Below are 12,751 nucleotides of genomic sequence, written 5' to 3'. Positions count from 1 at the left end.
TATGGAGTTCCAGATAAGATAAGTGTAATTATAAAATATATAAAAAGATAAGTGCAATTATAAAAGCTATATATTTGCGGTGCCTTAGGATTAGTGGAAAAATAATCAACTAGTTCAAGTCAAAATTTGGTGTAGGACAGGGTGGCATGGAATCACCATTTTTCATCATGTTCTTAAAATGGACATTAAGAATATTAGGCAAATTGGAGGGCGTGACATTGAATGATCTAGAATTAAACTCCTTAGTTTGTGCATCATACAACTGGCAGACACATTTGAATTAGATATGATTATCTTCTCTACCTTGGACAACTGGTGTAGTTGACTTGGACTTAGAGTAAATGCCAAGAAGTCAAAGTGGTTGCATCTTGGAAAAGGGACAATAGATAAAGCATTGTTATGCAACAGCCATAAAGTTTTAGAACAAGTCGAATCTTATGTATACCTGAGAAGCTTGATCAGTGCTGAGAGTTCCATTAAGGATGAAGTTAAAAGAAGATGTGCCTGAGCCATGGATGCTGCACAGAAATTGACAAAATTATGGACTGATAAAAATATTACCTTTGGTCCTAAAATGACAATTTATCAAACCAGTGCACTAACAATATTACTGTGTGGTCTGGAAGCAGCTGCCTAAATGAAATAGACATCGGAAGGCTGGAGGCGATAGCAATGAGAGTTCTTTGAAATATGGTATGTGTAAAGTGAAATGATTTTAAGCTAAATTAAGTTAGAAGGAGAGGAGGATGTGTAATCAGGATACAGGATTAGCTGTAGTAAAAAAGATTACAATAGTGGGGACACTGCAGAAGACAGATGATAGGATGCCAAAGAAGATATGCAAACACAACTAAGGTTGGTCCATTCTAGAGGTCAACCACTGACTCAGTGACTGACTGTAATATTCAGGGAGGCACAAGCCATGGATAGGAATGAATGGCGAACCTGTACTGCTCCCTGTGTCTCCAAAGATGCTTTGGGATGAAAGAAGAGAAGAGATAATAAAGTGTCCAAAACTGTCATCCTTATTCATGCCAAATATTTTACTATTCGAGTAGTCTCATTGATTCCAATTAGAATATTCACACAGTAAGGTGATACTGAACATAAGTAAAGGTACTGGAGTAGGGCCCACAATAATACCTAACATTTATGTAGCTTTTAAACATTAAGGGCCAAATTCTGATATCTTTATTAATGTTGACTTGTACCTTTCTTTTCAAATAGTCCCATTGAAATTCTTGTAGAGTAGGGCACTACTCAGTGTGAGTAAGGGTATCACAATCTGGTCCTCACTAATTAGCCTCATGACAGTTTGTAATACGGGGAAATTCCAGTTACAGAGAGATGTATTTGCTCGTCTGAGACCCACATGGTAAGCCATTGACTAAGTGATGAATAGGAGCCTTAGCTCCCATTCCTATGCTCAAACTTCAGAACTAGCTGTGCCTCTTCCATGAAAGGAAATTAGCCAAACTACTTTTGTTTTTTACTTAACCAAAATATTTGTGTAGTTTAAATGTAATGCATTTGCAAGTAGAATTACATCCAAGAATAGAATTTTGGTTTACAGATTTAAAAGCCTATATTTCTCCTTTTTTGTAGTGTACCTTCTTTTCATTTTGGTCTCTGCTTTCTAATTCTGTTCTCTTTTGTCATTATCCTTTTGCCACTGCCTCCAGAATCCTTAAAAGAACTATGTATGTCCAGTCTCATCACTCCTTATTCCATATAAAACACTTCTCAAAAAATTACTTTTTCATTCCATGCCTTTGAATAACTGTGTGATTGGAAGTTAAATCCACTTCATGAAAAAGTCTGTCACCTCTGACTAATGGCGATTTTGTGTCCATATATTCTATAAACCTGGAAAGCATTTGTATACAGGGTTTATTATAACCACTTGAAAAACAAATGCTTCCAGCATAATAATGTATAGAAAGGTCTGTCATATAACAATCTATGAAATCTTTCATGTAATAAATTAGAGTACAGTAGCCTGAATAGCTTCCTTATATCCTGTTTTTTCGCCATTGTCTACTCAAACGTAAGAAACCTATTTATTCGGGTTTTCATCGGCTGACAATTACTATAAACCTCACTAAACTGAATCAGTGAGTTCTAGTAAATCAGTTATTTTTCTGAAATACAACACGCACATACATTTGTGGTGACAGGTTGCATTACTCACACCCAAAACCTTGAAACCATGGAAATAAGTTAAAAAGGGAAAGCTCCTGCATTTTTTATGGGCAGCCTCAGCAATGTTAAGGCATAGTAATTTCCCAAATAGATGGAACATGTGATAGTCAGATCTGCCAATCTGTGGTTTGAAGCAAGAGCATATGAGGGCACTTGTTAAGGTTTTGCACTGGAATGCAGGCTTGATGAAGCAGGTTACGTATTTTTTTTTCCGCTCCTGTTGGAAATAGAAGTGAAAGCCTTTTGAGATATGTTGTTGGCAGCATTGTCAGTGATATGAAGGAGGCAAAGAACACAAGAAACTTTTCCCTTAACTTCTTATTTAATCCTTTTAATGTTTTGGGTGGGTGAGGTGTTTCCTAATGCAAACTTGTCATTAAAAGTTATTGTTTGTGTTAATTTCCTAGTTTTCTTATACTGGATTAGGGTACATCAGTGGGTAATTCCACAGGGTCACGGAGAGGAGAGCAGGGAGATTCATCTGGCTTGGAATCAGAGGAGTAAACTGCAACACCAAATCCATTCCTGTCCGTGGTGTTCCTCCTAAAACATGTGAAAAGATGTGGTATGTCTCAGGGAGATCTTTGTCTCTATAACATTTTGACGTTATTTAAAAATTACTCAATGTAAATATGCTGAGAGAAACCACCCGCATATATTAGTGATGACATAACCTGTCATCTGGGGGGAGCCTCCGTGAAATAGTCTGTATCATCACTCACTTCCCAAAACATGCTGTATAACCTCTGCTTTTAGAAATCCACGGCAAGGAGCAGCTTGTAGCCACAAGGTACATGCTTACACCTGTGCAAACCCTCATTCTGGGTCCCCTATCTCTCCCACTGTGAAGCATACCTCTCAACTTTCAAACCTTCTGATCTGTGACACCTGCAAACAAAACCTTTGACAAATAATTGAAATGTGAAAAACCTGTATTTTGCTGTGTCACACCGTAATTTACAGATTATATTGACTTTTAAATTAAAAAAACAACTGTTTTAAGGGATGTTTTCTCACTATGTGAATTAAATAAACTAGTTTTTCAAAAGTAAATTATATCACAGGCATTCATAATATCCTATGATCTTGGTTGGCAGCAGGATTTGAACCCTGACTTTGTAAGTCCTCCGTTCAAACCGCTGCCACTTGAGCAACAGGAGTAATTACTAGATTCTGATTGCACCGGTCACCAGAGAAGGAGTTGACATACACATTTCTAGTACATTATATGACTGTTTGCTAGACAACATTAGAAAATATGGAAATCAGTAACACTGTCTCTGGGACTGCTGCGTGGTATACTAGTTAGAGCTAGGGTAATAAAAGGATATATATTGTTGAATAATTAGTCTGAAAGGCATTGTTGCTCAGTGAGTAAAATTCGGGCTGCCATAGTAGAAACTTGGGTTCTGTTCCTAATTGTGACTTCATGTAACCTCTTTGTTGATTTATCTGTAAAGAGATATGTGGCGGTGGCTCAGACTTGATTGACATCTAGGATTGTAGTTATGGCCTCTGTTGGTAAAGAGAATGGACATGTAAACCCCCATTATTAACCATAAGATTTGAACTGTATATATCTCTGTGCCGTGTAGCTGCAGTTGGAAACATTGTGTGGTCTGAAGTCCTGTGCAGACAACACTTTGTCATATCAATTGTTATGGGGAAGATATTGTTGTCAGAATTTAATACTTTAGCTTCATATTAATATATTTTTAAAATATTTGTAAAATGTAAGAAAAAACACAAAATAGGAGGGGCTTTTACTTCTTATTGGTATTATTCTACTTAGCATATATATAATAACATGTGAGATGAAAATTAGATCCCAGGAGCTTAAACATTTTTGTCAAAAGGGATTCAAAGAAAGTTGAGACCCTTCACTCAAAATCATAAGCGGTCATTTTGGAACTTGGTTGATACACATGAAAGAAGACAATCTGCACTAAACCAACATGAAAAAATCAAATAGTTCGACTTCTAATTTGTACTTTTGTCGCTACAATTCTGTGAAATAAAGGTTCATTCACTTCTGAAAAAATGGAAATTTTGCTGCATCTATGATATCATTTACCGCTCAACATAATGTAGCTTTTGTCTCATATTTATTTATTTTTATTTCAACCTTTTAGGAATTTCAGAGGTTATTGTTAAATAAATATGCAATATTTGCATAAGTAAATATGCAGCAAGGAAGAAACATAAATACCCCTTTATCAATAAGTTTGTACATTATTTTAGCCATTATTATTTTCAAAAGTGCATAAGTGACTCTGAACTTGATTCCCATTTTCAATCAATGGGACTTAGGTTCCTAAGTCACTGTGGCACTTCTGAAAATGTCACCTTACATATATAATTAATGTATAATGTACACAGCAAAGACAACAGGTATCCAAGAAAGACAACTGCAGTAGTTTAGACATGTCAGGGATGGACCTGGAAAGAATACCATATTTGGTAATATACACTTGTATGCAAGGAACTAGAAATAGAGGAAAATCAAGAATGCATTGGATATACATGATGAAGAATGGCAGAACAAAAGGTTTAGAGATTGACAAAGCCGTGAAGCTGGTACAAGACAGACAAGAGTGGGAAGACTGTATTCAGCCCCATTGTTGCTGCTGAGCTGATGGATGGGAATCACAAAGTACAAAACAAACAGTACTTTGTATACATTTTTAACTCTTGTAAGCTTTACTGGTAGTTTCTCTAAACAACATTAGAAAAAGCAATTGTTCTTCTTGCCTTACAAATAAATTACCTCCATTTTTTTATGGGTCTCATTCTATATATTGACGTTATAGAGCCATCACTCTTATGCTCTGGAGCAGTTTGTCAGAGACTCATCACAAATATTATATAAAGTACAACTATTTGATAATTGAAGCAGTTTGTGCTCTGTAAAGATGACTTTAATATAATGGATGTTTTGTTATAGGAAGAAGAGGAGTCATCTCAGTAAAACAGACAAGGAAATATAGAGGCCTCTTGGAGCATTATAACACTAATTCTCTGCAAGGGTTCAGTGAACTTCAGCAAGTTGGTGGATTTTGTCACCAGTTAATCTAATCTTAGGTAAGTAAATTCCCTTTCTCACCTTTATCTTCTCCCTCCTTCCCCTCCTACAGATAATCACTGGAAAGTATATCCAGCCTACCGCCATAAGAAAAGCCCGTTTGGGTTACAGTATTGTGTAAGAGTTTGTGTTGTAATATTTTTATTTTGTAATTGATTTACTTTAATAACTATTTATTTAATAAAATAATAATATTAAGTGTTTCAAAAAATAAATGAGAACAGGACTTAGGTTACCTTTGTAAATAGAGGCCGTAGAATTCCACCATGTGTTTTCTGCGTCAGGCCCAACATTTTGGGTTGAACTGGAGCATATCTTTTAGAAGGACATGCAAATTGCAGCACAATGCATGCTGGGTATTGAATTTACAACAGTTGTTTTTAAAAATTAAATTGTAAGATAATTTGCTGAATGACACTGTTACCTGGTTAGTTTGATGCTACTTGTAGATCACTTTTTGGCCTTCTTTGATTTATGTTTGTTTTCTGAAAATTGTGCTGAGTATGTGAAAAGATAAACAAAAGAAATAGTATTTTTCAGTTCACCTCATACAAGTACTGTATCTTTATTGTGAAAGTGCAATTTGCAAATATAGAACTATTATTTATTTATTTTTACATAGCTGCATTTAAAATAAAGCAACGTAAAACTTTAGAGTCTACAAGTCCACTCCGTCCTACTTCTTGTTCAGCCATTCGCTAAGACAAACAGGTTTGTTTACATTTGTGGGAGATAATGCTGCCCGCTTCTTATTTACAATGTCACCTGAAAGTGAGAACAGGTGTTTGCATGGAACTTTTGTAGCCAGCACTGCAAAATATTTATGTGCCAGATATGCTAAACATTCGTATGCCCCGTCATGCAGAGGACATGCTTCCATGCTGATGAAAAATACTATTTAAAGATATTTTTACAGTGCAAATATTTGTCACCAGAAATAATGTAAAGTGAGCATTGTACACTTTGTATTCTGTATTTTAATTGAAATCAATATATTTGAAAATGTAGAAAAACATCCAAAAATATTTATAATAAATTTAAATTGGTATTCTATTATTCTTTAACCGTGCGATTAAAACTGTGATTAATCCTGATTATTTTTTTAATCAAGTTAATTTGTTTTGAGTTAATTGCTTGAGTTAACTGCAGTTAGTTGACAGCCCTAGTGTTTATACACAATGCAATGATTTATTTAAATACAAAATTTCTTTACGAAATTTCAATTATTTCAGAGTGTCTTACAATAAAATGCCATTGTAAGGTTACATTTTCATTCTTTGAGTGAAAAAGTATGCAGCATAAACACAAAGGATGACTTTGCCTCCTTGTTGCAGATTTCAGACATTTTCTGTAGTTGAAAAAATCCTTATGTAATAAAGTGTAGTGTCTATTTAAGATTTGGAAATTCTGAATTACTGAAAATTCTACAGTATTCATTTTCCTGAATAGCGACAAACTAGCAGTTAAAGTCGACAACTGAAAGCCCAATCCTCTAAACCAATATTCACACAAGCTTTCATTGGAAAAGCTGGCCTGGGTTAGGAATTGCAAATCCTTAATGGGGAGACAGCTACATATGTATGAATTTCCTGGAGTTTTTTCTGGATGAGTATCTGGGTTCAGAGGTCACCCACCTTTTAGCTGGGTCACACCTTAGCTCTGTAGCAACCTGTTGTGGTAGCTTCCAAGGCTGTTTCAACTCTATTTCCTCAACATCTCTCTCCATTTCTCCCACGTTTAAAAACTGCATTTGTCTTTTCTTTGTCTGAGGTATTCTCTGTTTAAATCTCTGTAATTCCTTTGTATGATTCCCCCTGCTTTTTTTAAATGATGACAAATTGTTTTGATTTTAGTGTTCTGTTTGATTTATGTAATGTTTCTTCTTACTTTATCTGTTTTATGTCTCTGTTTTTACTGATCACCCCCTCCAGCTAAGGGAAGGGGACTTTGTTATTCTCTGTTATTTATTTAAAGTTTCCTGGTTTGCTCCCTAATAGACAAGTGTCTGCATGACAAAAGACACTACCATATTTGATTGGTATCATCATCTGCAATCTCAGTAGAGGCTGAAGGCTTATAGGCTATGAAGAATGAACTGTTTTTAGCCTTACAGGTGGTCTTTTCTATAGGTCACATTTCAGGCATATTGGAGGACCATTACCTTGTCCATACCTGCTTTGCACATATATAGAAGCATCCATTGTGTACAGACTGTAGCCTATCACCTTTCATGAAGATTAAATGTATATAAGACAGTGTCCCATGTTTTAAGAAAACCAAAATGCTAAAGCCCTACAGTAATATATATTTATAGCATACTGTTTAGTTGAACACATTAAACTTACAATCTTTTATAGGCTGAGTATTTAAATATAACAGTTCCATAAGAGATTCAGTTGACCTAATAAAGAATGTGTTTATTTTTTTAATGTCTTGATACCTATTTTCCAATAAACCCTGGCTCAGTTTTACTCTTACATTTAGAAAGTACTATTTTCAATTAATAAAATCTCATGAATATCAATTTACCAGCATTAATTACGTCAATAAAAGATAAAGATGAAATATTCTCCAAGAAAATGAAAGGGTTTTGTTCATATGCTTAACTAAGACATTCAGTAATAATATTTAGTATAATAGATTGTTTTTAATTTAATATATTCAAGATTTGGTACCACCCTGTATCTTGTGATAATTTTCACATTTCAGTGAAAATCTGGTACACCTGGTGTGTGTGGTGTTTTTTTTTTTTTTAATGGGAATGGGATTAGGTGTGGGAGGGTTTGTTTGTTTTTGTAAAACCCAATTGGACCAGATCCCTACTAAGATGTAGGACAAGATTTTAAAAATCATAATTATGTAGTGTATAAACTATAACTGATTCAACAGGCATTCTCTAGGATCCAGATAATATGTATTAATGTTGCACTTCTTTTAATAAAGAACTTTTAATCAATTTTGATATAATTCTGAATGATCTTTTGATTTTTCAGTAGAGTATTTGGGTCCCTAATATGCTAGTGTTAAACTAGCAAACTTTCAAAGTATTGTCTTTTAGAAGATGACATTAGCTCTCCTTTCAATCTGCCTTCAACCTGATCAGACCCAATGTGCCTCAACTTTAAAAGAAACCAGCTAATTGAATTAAAGGACCATGCAATGACTACTAGTTCGTCTCAGTGGCCAAGAAACTGCCACTGCCACATTGAAAGTCTGCCCTCGTGAAACTTATGGACTGCAGTACACTGATATTGCAGCTGAGGTAAATACCTCAATGACAATGCAGTACTGTCTGTTTGAAGAGACAGCAGTATTGAGCGCCATCCATATAGTGCTTCTGCAATGGGATGTGCCAGCATTCATGTACCTGCACAAAATCCCAGTGAATGGCTCACATCCTGTATTGGTGGATCACATTGCAGAATTGAGCCCATTCAGGTTAGCAACAGAGAGGGAAATAAATACTACTGTATGTTATGTATTTTTTACATCTTTTATCTTGTAATATTAATTACAGTATTGTCTTTAAAAGTTTAGGATTATTTGCTATGATACTTAAAACCTAGAGTGTTTTGCGCATATCAGCGAATGGTAATATAACTAAATTTGTTTGAGAAAGTGTTTCTTTGAATTTATACCTTTTTATATAATTACTATCATTACACAAACCTTAATTACCCATTTTTAAGCCAGTGTTTCTGATTCTTAGCTATACATTGTGATAGCCTCCATGATTTTGCAAAATATATCTTTATTTCTTTCTCCACCCCTTACTCCTTTTTTTTCTTTTAATAAATAAATGATGGTACATAGTGTAAAGTAGTTTGAGAATGTTTTACAGAGTGGCCAAGAAAAATGAAAAAGTGAAGTCAAAAGATTTGATTTGTGGTTTAATGTAAACAATATTACTGATTCAACAGATGTAACTTGGGGTGCAAAGAGTTCCACAGATGAGGGGTATAATAAGAAAAGGACCTAGCCCCAAAGAACTTAGTCCATAGCCAAACTACAGACAGGAGAGTCCCTGAAGCAAAACTGAATGTGCACCCAGAATTTTAAGAAATCAAAAGTTCTCTAAGGTAACTAGAAGCAAGGCCATGAAGAGCATTATAAGTAAGTATTTTTTTTTTAAATCAATACAATTTTATATTGAGGCACACTTTATTTTATTTTGATTTTAGTATGCTATAGTGAGAAAGATTATTACTGAATATATTCCAGGCAATAAAATCCTGCAAAAGATTGAGTTAATGTTAGCAAACTAATCAGGAGAGCATTATACAGCAGATAATTTCAGTATTTAACCAGGATGAATTGAAAGTGTAAACAATTTAGCAATTCATACTTTTTGTTTAAGACAGGCAGGGCACGCTTACATGTTTTTGCTGCTAATTAAGTGGGGGGGAAAATACATTCTTGACCTGGATTTAATTGATTTCATTCAGACAGTATATGAAGTTGGAATATTTTAATGTAATAGAATTTAACATCTTTTGTTACAATGTGATTCATATAAGACATTAGTCATAAATGGTTATAATATACGTTGACATAATTAAACAGTGGAATGCTACTTATTTACATCAGAAAAGATTCAGCAGTATCTCTGACCTAGATTATATTTTTGATGCCAGAGTAGCTGACTTGCACTAAAAATAAAGCCAAAACTCTAGTGTAATTTTTTTAAAAAGCTTTTTTGGTACATTTTTATAATCAAAATATAAGGATATACCATATTGACAGTTAGCAGATAAAAAAATCAACAAGCTAGGAAGCTCAAAGAAAGCTAGACTATAAATACCAGGCTAATTCTTTAGCTTCAAGATTTTTCCAAAGCTTTCTTAGAGCATTCCTTAATCTTTTCTGGTTATCGGTAGGTGTTTGTTTGTTTGTTTTGTTTTTTTTAAGGCTTGTCTCAGTCCACAATAGATTATTTAGGGTTACTGCCTTGAGATATTGTCCCCTGCAACACATCTCCTGTGTTAAGTCATTTTTCTATACTGCTTCATTCCAGATTTTTCCTTGCTCATTTGTAATTTCTTCCTTTGGTAGTTTCAAGCAAACAATCCATGAAGTGAAGGGGAGGAGCAAATATAGAATGCTTTGAATATAGTACATCACTATATTGTACATATTGAATATAGTACATCACTATATTGTATTTAATCAACCATGTCCACTTGTTTGAAATACTCCACCAGGATATTCAGATTCCTGTGTTCCTCAACACAGTTTGAATCTGAGATTCAGTGGTCAAGCTCTTCCTCCTTTATAGGTTAAGATAGCCGTCAACCTTTTGGCTGAGTTTCATGAAGACTTGGGTGGCCCATAAAGTCATGATGTTTTCTGTCACTATTCTGGCAAAGCTGAATGGTTTTCAGGTTTCCAAACTCTGATGCCAGTCAGTCCATGCAGTGTGAACCGTGCTAAGTAGTGTATTACTCCACTGCTGTAGCAGGCTTTAGCCAGTTCACAGAATTACTACAATAGTTAATAGGCCCTGAGACAGGATGTCACTAAGAAGCCCTGAATTCAAAGCTAATTTCGTTTTTGTGTGTGTATCTAAGAAAGAAGATATTTTTATGGGCCTGATATTTGACTGAAGAAAAAAGCATGAAATTGTAAAGAGAAGAATCTCTTAGGGCTCCCCATTGAAATTAGCAAAAAGCAATAGTTAGTGGAGAGTGATCAGACAGAATCCAGACTAATTAAAACGTAAGAACTCTCTAATCTCATGAAATGCCTTTTCTGATTCCTGCGCCTCTGTTCTGTTTGCGGAATACTTTTAAGAAATCATACTCTTGCCAGGAACCCTAAACCGTGCGCGCACGCGTGTGTGTGTGTGTGTTCGTGTTCTTTGGTGTTTACCTAACTCTGGAGGAAACTGAACAGAGTATACAAAAAATCTAGATCATAGGCCTTCCAATCCTAGCGTATTCTAATTTTGTATAAGCAGGCAAATTGTGGGGAGTGTTTTATCCTCACTTTGTGTTTTCCTGAATGTTATTGCTATTGCTAATACATATGAAAAAAGTTTTCAATGTATGTTATAGGTATTTAAAGATGGAAATTTTTAATATATAAAAGTGAACTTAAATATGTTTTTTTCAAAAGTAAATAAACATTCAACACTGCATCTGAAACAGGGTGAAATTCTAGCTTTGTTGAAGTTCCTGGAAGCTTTGCCATTGACATCAGGGGAGCCAGGATGCTTGGGTAGCTATAACATTGGAAATGCATACATTTTAAAAATAGCACTGATAGGTGTTTTACCTGACAAAGGCCTGAGTTCCCAGATCTTTGTTTTTCCTGCGAGGGTTGATGACCTCACAAACACCTAAAATGAAACAGGAAACTGCATTTATTTACCTTTATTTGTATCACACAATATATTTCTGTTACTCCATTAATATCTTTATGGTGCTTTAAATGTGTTAAAACACTTTTAAATTCTAGATAATACAAATATTCATCATTAGTATTTATTAAAAGGACACATTTACCATTAGCTGTGAGGGCACACAAAGTGTTACATAGTCTCAGATATCAAAGACAACATAAAAGAAAAAACAAAACACATGTACACATCTTCGTAGCTCTCTGTTCTGGCAAGCTTGCTGAGAGTGTGGACCACGGCTTTTCTCAGCTTCATTCACAAGGAAGACTCAGATAGGCTCAGATGAGTTTTAACATTGTCTCTGGCAAGAAATATAGTTCTTGGATTGTGACAAAGCAGCCAGATTTCCAGGTTTTCCATCATTTTGGGGAGGATCTGACAACGTCCTCGCACTATTGCCTCCCAAGACAGAGCGTGTGCACTTCTTCCATCCCTCTTCACGTCCATATGCTCCTTACCCTCCTTCTTATCTTCACTCCCAGTCCCTTAATGACCCAAGGTAGACGGCTGCTTTCCAGCCAAGAACCCTTTGTTGTCTGACTTAGTGTAGAGGATGTACACCCGATCACACACATGCTGAAAATAGGCCTCATGAGTCATAAAGCAAAAGCTGTAACTCTTTCGGCAAGACAGAATGTTGGCCATACAGTGTGCCAGCCCAGCACTGTGTTGCACCTTAAAGGAGTACGGTTGCAGAAACAGGTTAAGACTGTATAACTTGTCTTTTCACATCATGTAACCATTTCAGGCACAGCTAGTCCATGATTAAATGTGAAATGGTTCCCCCAGAGGTAATATTGGAGGGCTTCAGTAGTCCTTTTGACACTTACATACTCCATCACTGCATAGGTTTTAGCTTAAGAAACTAGTTTTCTACTAACATAGACCATGTGGGTACTTCTCTCCATTTTTTTCTTGACATGGTTGTTCTCCAAGCCTAACTTCAGACTACAATGTAAATGATTTAGGAAAATTGTATGACACTGGCTGGCTACACAGTTTGTATTTGAGATTTCAGGTGGCTATCTCACAAGGATTCCTTAGTAAAATAATTAATAGACTTTTGAGGT

The 12,751-nt window shown here is 35.2% G+C and overlaps 1 protein-coding gene across 4 annotated transcripts in view; it reads left to right on the top strand.

Annotated features, from left to right (window-relative positions):
• The window catches only part of MBD5 (methyl-CpG binding domain protein 5), a 218,134-nt gene that overhangs the window by 109,434 nt on the left and 95,949 nt on the right, over positions 1 to 12,751 (top strand). For 3 of the 4 annotated variants that reach the window (XM_067549486.1, XM_067549489.1, XM_067549490.1), the window contains exons 3-4: positions 5,147 to 5,283; positions 9,205 to 9,397. The gene's annotated coding sequence lies outside the window, so the exon portion shown is untranslated. The remainder of the gene's footprint in view (positions 1 to 5,146; positions 5,284 to 9,204; positions 9,398 to 12,751) is intronic. The other variant, XM_067549487.1, reaches the window with a different exon arrangement.

The sequence above is a fragment of the Emydura macquarii genome, unplaced genomic scaffold (genome assembly GCF_026122565.2).
Source record: "Emydura macquarii macquarii isolate MOO-44397 ecotype Brisbane River unplaced genomic scaffold, CSIRO-AGI_Emac_v2 contig_1253, whole genome shotgun sequence".
In the NCBI taxonomy this organism is placed as follows: domain Eukaryota; kingdom Metazoa; phylum Chordata; order Testudines; family Chelidae; genus Emydura; species Emydura macquarii.
This window is presented reverse-complemented; position numbering and strand designations above follow the sequence as displayed.